Genomic DNA, 15,607 nt, shown 5'->3' on the forward strand with positions numbered 1-15,607 from the left:
ATCTAAGCACGAAACCCACTCAGCCACAACCACGACATTCAAGCATCCACTTCCGTGAGCTGGGGAAAGTGATGGGCGTGGATCATGGCGGATCGGGTTCACAGGAAGGCCATAAAAAGGTAATCAACGAAGGTAAAGGGGTTAGACATTTTCACATTAGAATTTAAGAAAGAGTATCTTCATTGAGAAAGGGGAGAAAAACTCAGAGGCATTTTTTATTGTCTAAAAGATTAAAGAACAGCCACGAGATTAGTGGCCGGGTTTTCCACAAAAGTGAACCGACAATTCTAACTTGAGCGTCGGAGGGTTTACGTCGGGAAAACTCCTGGCGTGCTCTGACCAGTTTCTGGGTGTGCAGGAGTCTGCTGAGGTAGAAGTCATACAAGGCATTGTTCTGGTCAGTTAGAAGGGCTACGAGGAGAACCTGCTGTTGGTCGTGAATTTGAGAGTTGAGGAGGGATCCTAGTAGAGAACGAGCAGACACCAAAATCTTGCATCAACAATAATTGTTCCATAAATGTCAGTCACACCCACATATCATATACACAAGAAATGAAATCTAAGATTACTTGTTTAGTTAAGAATCACTAGTGAAAAAATTTTGCCGTTTTGATTTAAGGATCCACATTTTGAACTACCAACTAATGTTCATCAAGAACAGAGTATGGCCTAAGAGTAGAAAAATTAATTTTGGAGAAATTATTTTTGTTAATAGAAGAATTTCTCAATGAACGATTAAAATTATAAATAAAAATGTCATACACACCCAAGTATCATCGATACAATTGACTTTGAGGATCCATTTCTTGAAATGTTCATCAAGAATAGAGTATGGCTAGTGAGCATAAATTTTTTTGATTTTGGCTTGGAACAAAAAGAAATTAAATTGAAGGAGAATCTACTACTTTCTCATTAAGAAAGGTACACGAGGCATACCATGGTACCATACAATACAAAAAGTCTTCGTTCCCAGGCTTTTCAAACTTTGAAGGAGCAATATTCCCCAATTCCCCCTTGAAAATTCTAATTACGATATTATTCATTGCGTGATGCAATCAAAGTAGTGACAAAGTTAGGAAAAATATGACTCCCAAGTAATTACTAGGTAGGGCTCCTGAGAGCAACATTGTCCTAGGCATTATATGCATACACGATGTGGTACATAGAGCACGTTGAATTCCACACTATAACACAAATCCAGAAAGACAAGTAACAACTCAACTGATATAAAGACAAAAAGAAGATAAAATGATATAGAATTGTTCTTGGGTGTTGATTTCAGAAATAAAATACATTCTGAGAGATGCTGGTCTACTAGTACAAGCCCCCATATTTAAGAATTTTTTAATGATAATTTACCACCTGTAACTGTGCCGAAAGATTCACCTAGCAATGAAAAAGATGATAATTTAATTGATATAGATAGTTTTCATAAAACTTTTAAATCATCTTATGTAATTATAATGTTGGGAAGCATTAGTGATCTATATGTGAACTATTATTGGCGCTATTTTGTTGTAAACAATCTTGTTCAATTAACATATAATTTAAAATCATTATGTAAATCAATCTATTACTTTTCATGATATTTAACTGAGTTAAAACTAAGTGCACCCAATAAATCTCTTTTCCTTTAAAAAAACTGTTACGCTTTGATTTTAGTGCTTAATATTTACGGAACTCTGGTACAGGGAATTTGAAATCAAACTCGTAACTACATATTATCTAATTGCAAGTTTCTGTCAATAGCTGCTGATTTGTAGTGATTATCTAATTGACTGAGGTGACAATAATTTTTTTTTTTTATTTTCAGCATAATGTGGAATTCAATAATTAAATTCTCATTTTTAATTTGTTTCTAGTTAAATTATTAATTACTTAAACTCTGTTTTAAGTCTTTAATTTTATGTGTTTATGCAGAATTGGATTCTTGAGCGTGTTGGACACGACCAACAGTGAAATTGACAGTAAACAAACATTACAACGCGTTGAGTGTCGACTCCGGTAGCTGCCCTACAAGTCTACAACTTTACAAACAATAATTGAGTACACACATTTGATTCTCGAGACCCTTCAATGAATTTCTAGCCCCGTTAACTCCCCCGACAAAAGTTTTGGAAAATAAAAAAAAATCATAGAATTCCACCAAATGCAAAACGCGTGGAATTTAATTTTCGGCCGTGTGGACCAAAACATAATTTAATGAAAAAAAAAGATAAGATTTCTAAAATGTGTGGAAGGTGATCCATATTTTACTGAAACAACTTGTTAAATGTTTCAAGGATATAGAATATTTGGTCATAAATTACGCTCATGTTAATTTTTCCGCTATTGACTATCATATTCTAGACTCAATGGTACCTTTCTTGATGAAGGGTACTTAGTCTCTCTTCTCCTCTTATAAAAATTATATTAATTGATTTCTTATTATAATAAATAGTCTTTAAGAACGTATAGATTTATTGTTTTTGTGACCAAATTATGCCTGCCTAAGGTTGCGACTATTAATAAAATTAATATTTAATGTTTATGTTAAAAAATATAAGATTTTATGCATTCATTAATTGTTATTAGCTAAAGGATGAATTATTTTTTCAACCCAATCTGCAAGAGTTTTTTCTTTTATTGACCATAATTATATTCCGGGTACAATAAATTATCTTTGGTGCATGGAAAATATGACTTCTTACTTCAAGTTTGATGTGTCTCTCTCCATAAGCTTACTGGAAATATATCCTCATCTATTGTCATTTATCTAATATCAATTGAAGATCTCACTTTTTCAAAGTTCAAACTATCACTTCCAAGTCTCATTGTCACTTGGCCATTCTTGGACCATTCAAAGGGAAATTTACACTAATAACCATAAAAGTTTTGGTTTTTTCCATCTTAACCCCCCAAACAAATTTCTATCAACATTAGCCATAAAAAAAATCTTTGAGCCCAAAATACCCCTCTCTCTCATCTCTCCCCCAACACTCTCTCCTTCACCCATCTCTCCCAAACGGAAGAAACTCCCATCGTCGGCGGCAACGAAACTCCCATAAAAAAGCCTTTGAGCCCAAAATACCCCTCTCTCTTCTCTCTCCCCCAACACTCTCTCCTTCACCCATCTCTCCCAAACGGAAGAAACTCCCATCGTCGGCGGCAACGAAACTCCCATAAAAAAGCCTTTGAGCCCAAAATACCCCTCTCTCTTCTCTCTCCCCCAACACTCTCTCCTTCACCCATCTCTCCCAAACGGAAGAAACTCCCATCGTCGGCGGCAACGAAACTCCCATCGTCGGCGGCAACGAAACTCCCATCGCGCCCCTGCTGTCGCACCAATTTGGTGCGACAACAAATTACAGTGGGTTTAATATTTTTTTACGTCAAGTCAATTTATTTTATTTTTGTTGTAAATGCAATGTAATAATGTTATAAATATTACAGATACATGGCGAAATCAGAATCATCGGATATCGAAGTAGGCATGATGTATTTTCGTTATGTCGATCACTTTCTGAGTCGAATTTCGAGCATGTGTAATTTATCTTCGATCGTAAAAGCCATCGAGGAAAAATTAACAAAGTGGCAGTTGAATCTGTTCAAGAAGGATGTATTTGGGCATTTCTTGGAGTGTCGAAGCTTTCCATTTAGTGGGGTAATTTTGCACAATCTTTTACTGAGGCAAGGGGCCCATGAAGAAGATAGTCGTGAGGATCAGTTATGGTTTCAAATTGGTGAGCATTTGATTCGCTTGTCAATTGTAGAATGGTGTCTGGTTACTGGACTTTCATATGGTGTTGATACCGAACTAAGAAATAACAAAATGGTGCATAGGCTACGGAATATGTATTTTGGTGGTGTGCATCGCAAGATCAAACTTAAGAAATTCGATGCATTATTTAAGAAGTTGAAATTCGAGGAAATGGATGATATGGACGCATTAAAGATTGCGCTCTTTTATTTTGCAGACAGAGTACTAAATGCAAGAAAAAATCACTATCAAATCAATTTCGATTGGCTTAACGAAGTTGATGATATAGAGTACTTCTGAAACCGTCCATGGGGTCTTTTATCGTGGAAAATGATATACGAGAGTCTCGACGATGCACTGTTTGAGAAAGACGAGAAATTTAAGACGACTTGGTTGAAAAACCTAGATCATAACATTGAAAAGTACAATATTTACGGCTTTATGTCCAGGGTTCAGGTGCGTTATTTTTTTGTTTATGAATAAGTTTTATAGTATTAAATATTTGATAGATGTTTTAATAGGTTTTTCACTTTGGTTATTGCAGGCTTGGATTTATGAAGCGATGGAGGTTTGCCATCAACATGGGTCGTGAAAACGAAGAAGAAGATTCCTCGCATCGTGCAATGGAAGCCCATGGCGTCTTCGAGAATCAACTTTGCTGAGGTTTATTCATTCTTCAACGACGAATCTCGTCTTGTAAGTGATATATATTAGTTATTTTTTTAACTTTAGTAAATTTAAGTTATGTATACTTACTTAAAATTTTGAATTGAATTTATGACAGGGGGACGTTTTACAAACCCTTGAGCCGAATTCAAAGGAGAGTAGCAGAAAATATTAGCTCACTGTGAAGGATTACATGCCAAGCATTCCAGACTGGGTTCATAAGGTCGGTATCCTCTAAGTACTATAAATTTTTTAATCGAAATTTTTGACTTTTCATTTTCTAATTTTAAATGATACTTTATACAGCACCAACCCTCAATCAACGTGATGCCGCCGTTACAAGGCAATCAGACGAGCATGACGACATACCAAACCCAACACCAGAGCAGCGTCATGACACTTCTGAGGATGAGGTGGCTATTGATGACCACTAGGAGCAGACAGACAACTCTGATGACGCACATGATTCGGAGGTTATAAATAATATACGATATTCTTCCTTTATAAATCATTATTGTTTTACTGTTATTCTAAAGTTTTACTTATCTTCTTTTGTAATAGTCGGGGACAAAGTAGTTTAATGATTACATGCGACGACGGCTGGATAAGATTGATCGTAACGCTTATGAATTGAAGTCAGAATTAAAAGATTTTAAAGAAACCATGGTTGGATTTATCGACACATTTTCTAAACGTCCAAATAAGGATTCTCCCACTGGACGCTCGTATGCAGTGAGCAAATTTAAATTTAATAATTATGTTCAGTTGTTTAATATGTTCACCTTGGCGAATGGACAGGCCTCGGATGACCATGGAGTGTATACTGACGTGGGCAATCAAAATTTTTCTACGTCCACGTCATTGTATAGTTTCTACGGGGATGTTAGTGGGGAGAGCATGCAGGTGTTCACTGAGGTGCCTCCGGGCATTAATAAGTTCAGCCGCGTGTACATACCGTCGTATGTTTATAACAATCCTTACATGATTCCTCCACTCAGGCGAGGAAAGAACGTCCGGCCTATACCTTGACCCCAAATCATGGACCATGCGATTGACATGAATACGAGTGTGGATATAAATCCACTGAGAGGATTGGAGGATTCTAGTCTGTTTGCTGAGTTTGATCGATAGTTCGCTGGTGATATGACAGTGGATCGGAGAGTCCAGCACCCACGGTCATTCTTTCAAATACTTTTGGGTTTAGCTTCGATGGGATGGCTAGGCGATGAGGTAATTATATTTTCGAAGTTCTTTGAGTGTTGTAGATTTGTGTATAAATTTTTTCTTTTAAATCGTAATGTTTCTATTCCTCTACAGCATATTCACGAGTATTTTCGCTTGATTAGCAAGAAACAATGGCAGTATCCGAATGCCTTAGTTCAACGTGTCACACATACTGACACATTTTTTTGGGTAACGTGCCGAAAAAACTTATAAATACCATTTCTGTTTTTTTTTAATTATCACCTTTAAGTTTTGTTAATTTATGCATTTCTTGGTTATCTATGTACTAGGTGTTCTTGAATCAGTTATGGAACAACGGGGATTGTGCGGTCGATTCATTAGTATTCGACGACCGCTTGAATTGCTATCTTTGTGGGCGACAACACACAATGTCCAAATCAATGACAGATGTCGATATGATATGCATTTTATTGCATTTCACATACTCCATAATGAAAATATAATAGTTGTCCGTTTTTCTTGCTTGGATGGTTACTCTCTTCAATGAGTGAAGGAATCATCAGTCTGGTCTTCAATCTGGAGACATCTCGTGAGGTTTGGAAAGTTGTTGAGGTACAATTTGGTTCTCAATCCAAATCAAGACTGTTACATCTGAGATATATGATTAATTCTACTAGAAAAGATTATATGAAAATCACATATTACTTCATTAAAATGAAAAACATATCTGATAATATGGCTGCAGCAGGAAGTGCCTTGAGTAATGATGACTTAATTTTGCATGTGTTGTCTGGTTTAGGACCAGATTATAATTCAGTAGCTACCTATATAACTGGTCAAGTAGGAACTGGAAAAATGGATCTAAATGAAGCTTATGCAATGCTTTTAACTCAAGAAGCTAGAATTGAACAACAGTCTCATATGCTAGCTGGTACAGATATGAAAAATAATTTTGAACCAAATTTTGCTCAAAACAGAGGACCTAAGAAAGGAAATATGTTCAATGGAAAAGGTTTTGGTGGTTATGGCTACAATTCTGGTTCTGGAAATAACTATAACTCAGGCTTTAGCAACAATGGTCACTACAAAGGAAACTTTGGTACTGAGTTTGCTGGTACTGGTTTTAACAATCAGTTTAAATGATATCAATCCAGTAATCAGAGAGGAGGAGGAGGAGGTAATTGGAACAACAACAATGGACCAAGTAACTTTAACAGTGGTAAACCATCTGTAAATCCTAAGCCACAATGGAATGCATCAAAGCCTACCTGTCAAATTTGCCTTAGGCCTGGACACACTGCCAATATTTGCTGGAAACTTGAAGAGTTTATTACTTCAGGTGCTTACAGACCACCACCAAATAGAGGACCAAAGGCAGCTTATCTGGCCAACATGGATGCTCCAGTTGACAACAATTGGTTTCTGGATAGTGGAGCCACACATCATCTCACAAATGATATGAGCAATATGAATGGTGCTGAACCTTTTACAGGTAATTCCAAACTTATTGTTGGAAATGGTGTTGGTTTGTGCATAACACAATTAGGTTCTGCTGTTCTAAGAATGCCTGATGTCCTGAATTATTCTGATCTTAAGCTAAACAACATTCTACTTGTTCCTAAAATAACCAAAAACCTTATAAGTATTTCCCAATTAACCAAAGATAATGATGTTGTGGTTGAATTTACTGATAGTTTCTGTTTTGTGAAGGACAAGTTGAAGAATTCAGTTATGCTGCAGAGCAAAGCTGAAAAAGGGTTATATAGATTGCTGTGTGTTTCCTCAACCAAGTTCTCTCCTTCACAGTCAAACCAAGGTTTTCTTACTCATGTCGAGTCAGCTGTTTCAAGTCAGCCAATTTCAATGTTTTCAACTGTTGTTTCAAAATTTCTAAATAAAATTGCTTGCTGTTTGCATACAGAAGCACTATGTTGTCAAACTCCAAGTTGTATGTTAAATACTATGGTTTTGCAACAGAGGCTAGGTCATCCTAACACTAAGGTGCTTAGTCATGTAATCAATTCCTGTTCTTCTTTAAAGAATATCAGTGGTAATAAAACAATTGATTCTTGTGATGCTTGTAAGATGGGAAAAATGCATAAACTTCATTTTCCAATTACTGAAACCAAAACCAAAAATCCTTTGGAACTTTTACATACTGATTTGTGGGGACCCTCTCCTACACCTTCTATCCAAGGATACAAATATTATGTTAGCTTTGTGGATGACTTCACAAGGTTCACCTGGATTTTCCCTTTGAAAACCAAATCTGATACATTTCAAGTGTTTAAAATCTTTAAAGCTCAGGTGGAAAAACAATTGGATAAGCCTATTAAATGCCTTCAGTCAGATTGGGGTGGGGAATACAGATCATTTGTTCATTTTCTTCATGAAACAGGAATACAATTTAGACATTCATGCCCTTATACACACAATCAAAATGGCCTTGTAGAAAGAAAGCATAGACACATAACTGAGTTGGGATTAACTTTACTTGCACAAGCTAAATTACCTATCAAATTCTGGTGGGACTCTTTTCATACAGCCACTCACATTATTAACAGATTACCAACTCCTGTCCTTTCCATGAAAACTCCCTATGAATGTCTCTTTCATTTGATACATGATTATCCTTTTCTCAAAACTTTTGGTTGTGCTTGTTTCCCATTCTTAAGAGATTACAATCGTCACAAGTTTGATTTCCATTCATCTAAGTGTGTCTTCCTAGGATACAGTCCTTTGCACAAAGGTTACAAGTGTCTTCATCCATCAGGGAAAATTTACATAGCCAGCCATGTTCTTTTTTATGAAACCTCTTTTCCATACTCCACTGATTCACATTTTTTGAAGTCCTTGCCATCTAAGGTTTCTGACTTTCAATATAGTTCTCTACAATTTTACAATGTTTCAGTTCCTCATAGCAATCTAAAACCTTTTGAAGCCGCTGCAGCAGACACTGATTCTCATACTTCTAGTTCTAATCACAATATCATGTTACCTTCTTTTCTACTCATCCTGTTTCTTCCACTAATACCATATCCTCACCTATCATTCACACCACATCTCCTATCACAACTCCAAACATTTATGACTCATTACTCATATTTCGCGACGACAAAAGATACAAGTTGAAATTCAAGCCACTTGAAGTTATCTTCCCTCGATGGTTGGAATATCTTGGCTTCTACAACATCCGACCTGAGTTGCGGAGTGCCGACCCCTGGAAAGTTATCGTAGTTAAGAGAGCGCCACAACAAGAGCTCGAGACTGGCGATTGTGGTGTTTTTGTATTGATGTTTACAATGTATTTAATGTTCGGGTTTAAATTAGAGTTTAACGCTAGTCATATCGAGTACTTTAGAAAGAAGATTGCAGTTGACATATTTAATGACGATATTGTATTGTAAACCGTTGTAGTAATTCGAATGTTGAAACTTGAATTTTTATTCTAATTTGTGCACTTAAGTTTATATAATTTTAATGCTCACATTTTAATATTAAAAATAAAATAAAATTTCATGACATATAAGTGTACAATACACAAAAAAATAACAGTTTTAACCAACGAATCATTGAAACAATACAATTAACTTCGAGTCGACGCAATAGAATTCTTACATCGCTTACGACTTTTGGTCCCCCAAATTCTAATTATATAACTTCTATATATCTCATTGTCAGGTCACGAAATTGTTGGCACATTTTCCAAATTCCTCTTCCATCAGCTCTCACATGTTAACTTAAGTGGAAAGTTTCCAAGTTGATTGCTAGAAAGCAACGCAAAATCAGACACGCTTGACCTATCCCCTAATTCTCTTTCCTACGTTGAAAAAGAATATATATATATATATATATATATATATATATATCTATGTAAAAATAAATAATAAACTGAGTAAAAGTACATTTGTTTAATTAACATCTGATCGGGGCATTTTTGGTGTAATTTCGTGCTGTGTAACCCACAACTAAAATCAAACAACCCCTTATCATACTTCTTCCATTTTATCTGCTACTTTTGTGGATCTTATAGGGTGGGCATGTGGACATAATTTAAAAGTTTTAATAGTCTAAAGAGTAAGATATGTTAAAGTTGCACAATTTCACCAACTTGAAAGAATTGACATTAATGAACTAGTCGCCTCTCCATATATGAAGCCTTCTTAAAAGTTCATTTTTATTTCAGAAAAAAAAAAGTTTAAGTTACATATATTACAGTAAGATTTTTTGAGACCAATTCCCTTCTTGAAATAATAATGGAAAAGTATTAATTTAAAAATAAAATGAATATGTATTGATTATATCCTGATTTTCATCGATTATAGTGAGAGCTTCTCCAAATCAATTCCCTTATTCAAATAATACAGAAAAAATAGTAATTTAATAGTAAAATAAACAGGTGTTGATTATATATCCTAAGTTTCATCGATTATGTGATCAAAGTGGCATTGTTGATTTATTTCTTGTTCAATGTTAATTTTTAGGTTATATAAATTTCAAGGATTTAAAATCTTTGGTCATGAATTACACGCTTGTTAATTTTTCTGCCATTGACTGTCATATTCTAGACTTAATGATACCTTTCTTGATCAAGGGTAATTACTCTCTCTTCTCCTCTTATAAATTCCTCTTCCATTAACATCACTAGGAGTATGTTGATCTCTCAGACGTTAACTTGAGTGGAGAGTTTCCAAATTGATTGTTACAAAACAACACAAAAACTAGACACACTTGATCTGTCTAATAATTCTCTTTCGGTAAAATTAATTAATTTTAGAGGAATATTCGGCCAACCTCCATAATTTCAGAGTGATCATTAATTAATTAAACGATACAAATATCTAAAGTGATTAGATGTTTGATGACAATACAAGTTCATGGCTTGAAATTCAATCTCTATCGATTGGTTTACAAATGGACGTACTTGTGCCTTTGTGGCGATAATTGAAGAGATGTGAAGTTGTAAAGATTTGGCAGTTGTAAATTGTTATAAAGACATAAAGACAAGTTCCCATGATTATTATTTTTTCCAAAAACTTTTTTACAACAAATTCATCTCGCCAAAAATTCTATTTTGCTAACTAACAATAATTGAGTACTTGGCCGTATTGACTCCACGTCTCCACCTACTTTCTAAGTAAAAACATGGAAATGTAATTTCCACAAAATGCCAAACGTGTGGAATTTAATTTTTGGCGTTGTGGACTAAAATACAAATGAAAGAAAAAGAAAAAAGAAAAAAAGGTCCAAAGACTTCTAAAAGATGTAAAAGTCTTTGGGCCTTTTTATAATAGTGGAATTTTTAAAAGGAAAAAATAACAACACTTCTATGGTTTGTTTTAATAATCATATTTACATATACTCTTTAATTTTTAAAATGGACACATAAATCTTTTTTTTTTTTACAAATATATATTATTTGTATTATTTATTATTTTTATTATCATATTTTTATTTATGATAAATGTTTAAAGTAAATTTTTAGGTTGAAATATAATAAAAGGGTATAATGGTTCTCCTATTAAACACACATACTTTTAGTTTCTATCCATTTGTCAAGTCAATCTCTCTCAATTATTCTTTATTGCTAGTTCAAAACGCGTTGTCGTTGCAAATTATAGCAAAATGACAAATATGGAAAAAAAGGGAAGAAAATTAATGCATAAAAGACTTGGAGAAAACAACAAAATAAGTCATCTATGAGCTAGTTGGGTGTATAAATTGTTAGATGTGTTATATACAAATAGTGTAGTCGTTGGTTACAGAGACAGAAAGAGTGTGCGTGTTTTTTCATAGTTAAAGATATAGTTAGAATGGGTGGTTCAAAATCAAAAATGGTGATAATGTTTGTTATGTTATTAATAATATTTAAAAGTGGGTGGAGTGAGGGATGTTTGGATCATGAGAGATTTGCTCTTTTACGACTCAAACATTTCTTCAATGGTAATCTTTACGACTGGGTAGATGATGCGGGAGCTACTGATTGTTGTCTGTGGGAAAGGGTTGACTGCAGCAACACCACAGGCCGAGTGATAAAACTTGACCTTGCTTTTATAAGGAATAGGTATTTGGGAGCGGATGGGTATCTGAATGCTTCTTGTTTACTCCCTTTCAACAACTTGAGTCACTTGATTTAACAGATAACAATATGGCCGGTTGTGTTGAGAATGAAGGAGCGTCGTTTAATTTAATAAATTTACTTTCTCCCCCCTAATTTAAGTTGAATATCAAGACCGAGCAATTATATGGATATTCATTCAATTGACAATTTTGACTTTTTTTTTAAATGATTAATTTTGAAATTACACCAATATCTATTATCCTTTTTTTTATTTTACTTGCAGGTATAGAGAGGCTATCAAGATTGAACAACTTGAAGATGCTTAATTTAAGTGAAAACTCATTCAACAATAGCATCTTATCATCTCTAACTCCTCTTTCATCATTAAGATCATTAAAATTATCTTACAATAGATTGGAATCATATGTCTTGAATCTAAGATTAAAAAAAAAAAACACTAACAGCGAACCAAACACCTCCACAACTTATTATTATTATTATTATTATTATTATTGTGGTGAGGTTTGAAACATTCAACTCAATTTGTACTTATTACAGAATTTGATTCTTTGAGAAATTTAGAGGAGCTAGAAATTGGCGGGAACAAGATTGACAAATTTGTGGTCTCAAAAGGTACTAGAACAACTGTAAAAAAATGTAAACTTCTACAAATTAGCTAGATTCTTTGCCATTTGGTTTATTATTTTGCAGGTTTGAGGAAGTTGAGGTATCTCAGTTTAAGTGGTATCAAACTCAATCATAGCATCTTATCTTCTCTGACTATCTTTCTTCGTTAAGAGAATTATATCTACATGATACGGGATTCAAAGGAACATTCGATATTCGAGGTAAGTCTAAGCCCTGCTTTCTCATTTTATATATGCTAGCTAGACTTGTGTATCATCGACATAATTTAATATTTAATTTGATTAGTCTGAAGGAATTACATGCTAATTTAAGCATATTTTATTTACTATGTCAATCAATTAATTAATTAATTACTATTTGGCTTGGTTTGGACGAAATTCTCATGATGTTTTAATTTCTTTAAATTAATTAATTAATTAACTCTATTTTTAAGTCTTAAGTCTGGGCATGTTTGCAGAATTTGATTCCTTCAATAACTTAGAAGTGTTGAACATGAGATACAATGAAATCGACAATCTTGTGGTTCCTCAAGGTAAACAATTAAAATATTATTCAATTACATTATTTTGATTCATTTGATTAGAGAAGGCCAAAAAGGTCCAAAAAAATAATAATAATAAAGAAACAGATAATTTGTATTATTTAAAAAACATAATGTAATAAAGATTTGATTCCAGTTCTTTAATCTTTAAAGCGATTGAAAAACAATGTTGCTCTTTTCCCAAAGCATAAAATACGAATTGAATGCCAATTAACTTAATCATTCATTTCGTTTAGCTCTAAATTTAGGCAATGAATTTTTATATTATTTCAAAAACAGGACGTAGTAGAATTTAAAAAAAAAATAGATGTAATAAAGATTTGATTCCAGTTCATTAATCTTTACAGTGATTGAAAAACGATACTACTTCCCAAAGCATAAAATACGAATTGACTCCCAATTAAATTGATCATTTATTTCGTTTAGGTCTAAATTTAGAAAAATGAATTTTGATTCTCTTCAATCCTTTCCTAATTATTATTAATAAACAAGTTACAGAGGTTTGAGGAAGCTGAAAAGCCTTGATCTATCGGGAGTTGGAATTAGAGATGGAAGCAAGTTGTTACAGTCAATGGGATCATTCCCATCCCTCAACACTCTTGACCTTTTCGTTTAGTAATTTTACGGAAACAGTGACAACTACTACTCAAGTTAAGTAAAAGGTACAGATGTGGCCAAATTTATAAATAAATTGTTAATTAATTAATTTTTCCGTATTATTAATTAAGCTAAATTCGTTGCTCCTTCCTTCTAAATCTAAACAGAGTTGCACAATTTCACCAACTTGGAATATTTGGCATTGGACTCTTCCTCTCTCCATATAAGCCTTCTGCAAAGCATTGCATCAATATTCCCTTCGTTAAAAAATCTATTGATGTATGGTTGTGAAGTCAATGGTGTCGTACGCGGTCAAGGTAAAAGAAAGGGGTGAATGTGAACTCACTCAATGGTGTCCTACGTGTTCAACATTTTTATTTATTTATTTATTTATCGTTTAATGTTTCTGCTAGGTTTTCCTTATTTCAAGAGTTTGGAATATTTGGTGATGGATAGAACCCGCATTGCACTCAACACCAGCTTTCTTCAAATCATCAGTGAATCGATGCCTTCTCTTAAGTACTTATCACTGTCAGATTCTACTCTTGGCACTAACAGCAGCAGGATTCTTGATCAAGGTTAATCAGATGCTCCCACCCTCCCTTTTTAATCTGTAATATTAATTTTCAATTAAATATTTAATTACACAAACGAATCACTTATTATAAAAGAACAATACGCATTCATTAATTTTTATATTGTATTAATTGATGAATTTAATAAATTTTCAGGCCTCTGTTCGTTGGTGCATTTGCAAGAGTTGTACATTGATAATAATGATTTAAGAGGTAGCTTGCCTTGGTGCTTGGCAAATATGACATCCCTCAGGATATTAGATGTTTTTGCCAATCAACTTACTGGAAGCATCTCCTCATCTCCCCTCGTTCATTTGACATCTATTGAAGAGCTGTATCTTTCAAACAATCACTTGCGGATCCCAATTTCACTTGAACCACTTTTCAATCACTCAAGACTCAAGATTTTCCGTACTTACAACAACGAAATAAATGCAGAAATAATTGAGTCACATTCTTTGACTGCCCCAAACTTCCAATTACAATCTCTCTCGATGTCTTCCCTTCATGGAGATGGTGTCACATTCCCCAAATTCCTTTACCATCAACATGACTTGGAGGATGTTGATCTCTCACACATAAAGATGAATGGAGAATTTCCAAATTGGTTGTTAGAAAACAACACAAAATTAGAAACTCTTTTTCTGGTTAATGATTCTCTTGCAGGACCTTTCTGGTTGCCAATTCATTCATACAAGCGGTTAAGACTGTTGGATATATCCAACAACAACTTCCAAGGTTGCATTCCAGTAGAAATTGGAGATATTTTACCAAGTTTATTATCTTTTAACATTTCCATGAATGCTTTGTGTGGTAGCATTCCCTCTTCATTTGGTAAGATGAACTTCCTCAGATTTCTGGACTTATCCAACAATCAATTGACTGGTGAATCCCCGAGCACTTGGCCGTCGGTTGCGTCAACTTGAAGTCTCTTGTGTTATCAAACAACAGCCTAAATGGTCACATGTTCCCTAGAAATTTTAATCTGACAAACTTGAGATGGTTACAATTGGATGGCAATCACTTCGTAGGAGAGAACCCACAAAGTTTGTCTAAATGCTCCTCACTAGAAGGATTGTACCTTAACAATAATAGTCTTTCAGGTAAGATTCCACGATGGTTGGGTAATCTCACAAGGTTAAACCATATTATAATGCCCGAGAATCATCTTGAAGGTCTTATTCCAGTGGAGTTTTGTCAACTTTATTCGCTTTAGATTTTGGACATTTCAGACAACAACATATCTGGAAGGTTACCATCTTGTTTCCATTATCTCTCTATCGAACAAGTTCACTTGTCGAAAAATATATTACATGGACAACTAAAAGAAGGTACATTTTCTAATTGCTCTTCCCTCGTGACATTAGATCTTAGCTATAACCGCATTAATGGCAGCATTCCGGAATGGGTTGATGGGCTTTCTCAGTTAAGCCACCTTATCTTAAGTCACAATAATCTTGAAGGGGAAGTATCAGTTCAATTGTGCAAATTAAACCAACTACAATTGTTAGATCTTTCTAATAATAATCTTCACGATCATATTCCTCCTTGCTTTGATAACACCAAACTTCATGAAAGTTACAACAATAGTTCTA

Source organism: Citrus clementina, unplaced genomic scaffold, assembly GCF_000493195.1.
Source record: "Citrus clementina cultivar Clemenules unplaced genomic scaffold, Citrus_clementina_v1.0 scaffold_5, whole genome shotgun sequence".
Taxonomy (NCBI): domain Eukaryota; kingdom Viridiplantae; phylum Streptophyta; class Magnoliopsida; order Sapindales; family Rutaceae; genus Citrus; species Citrus x clementina.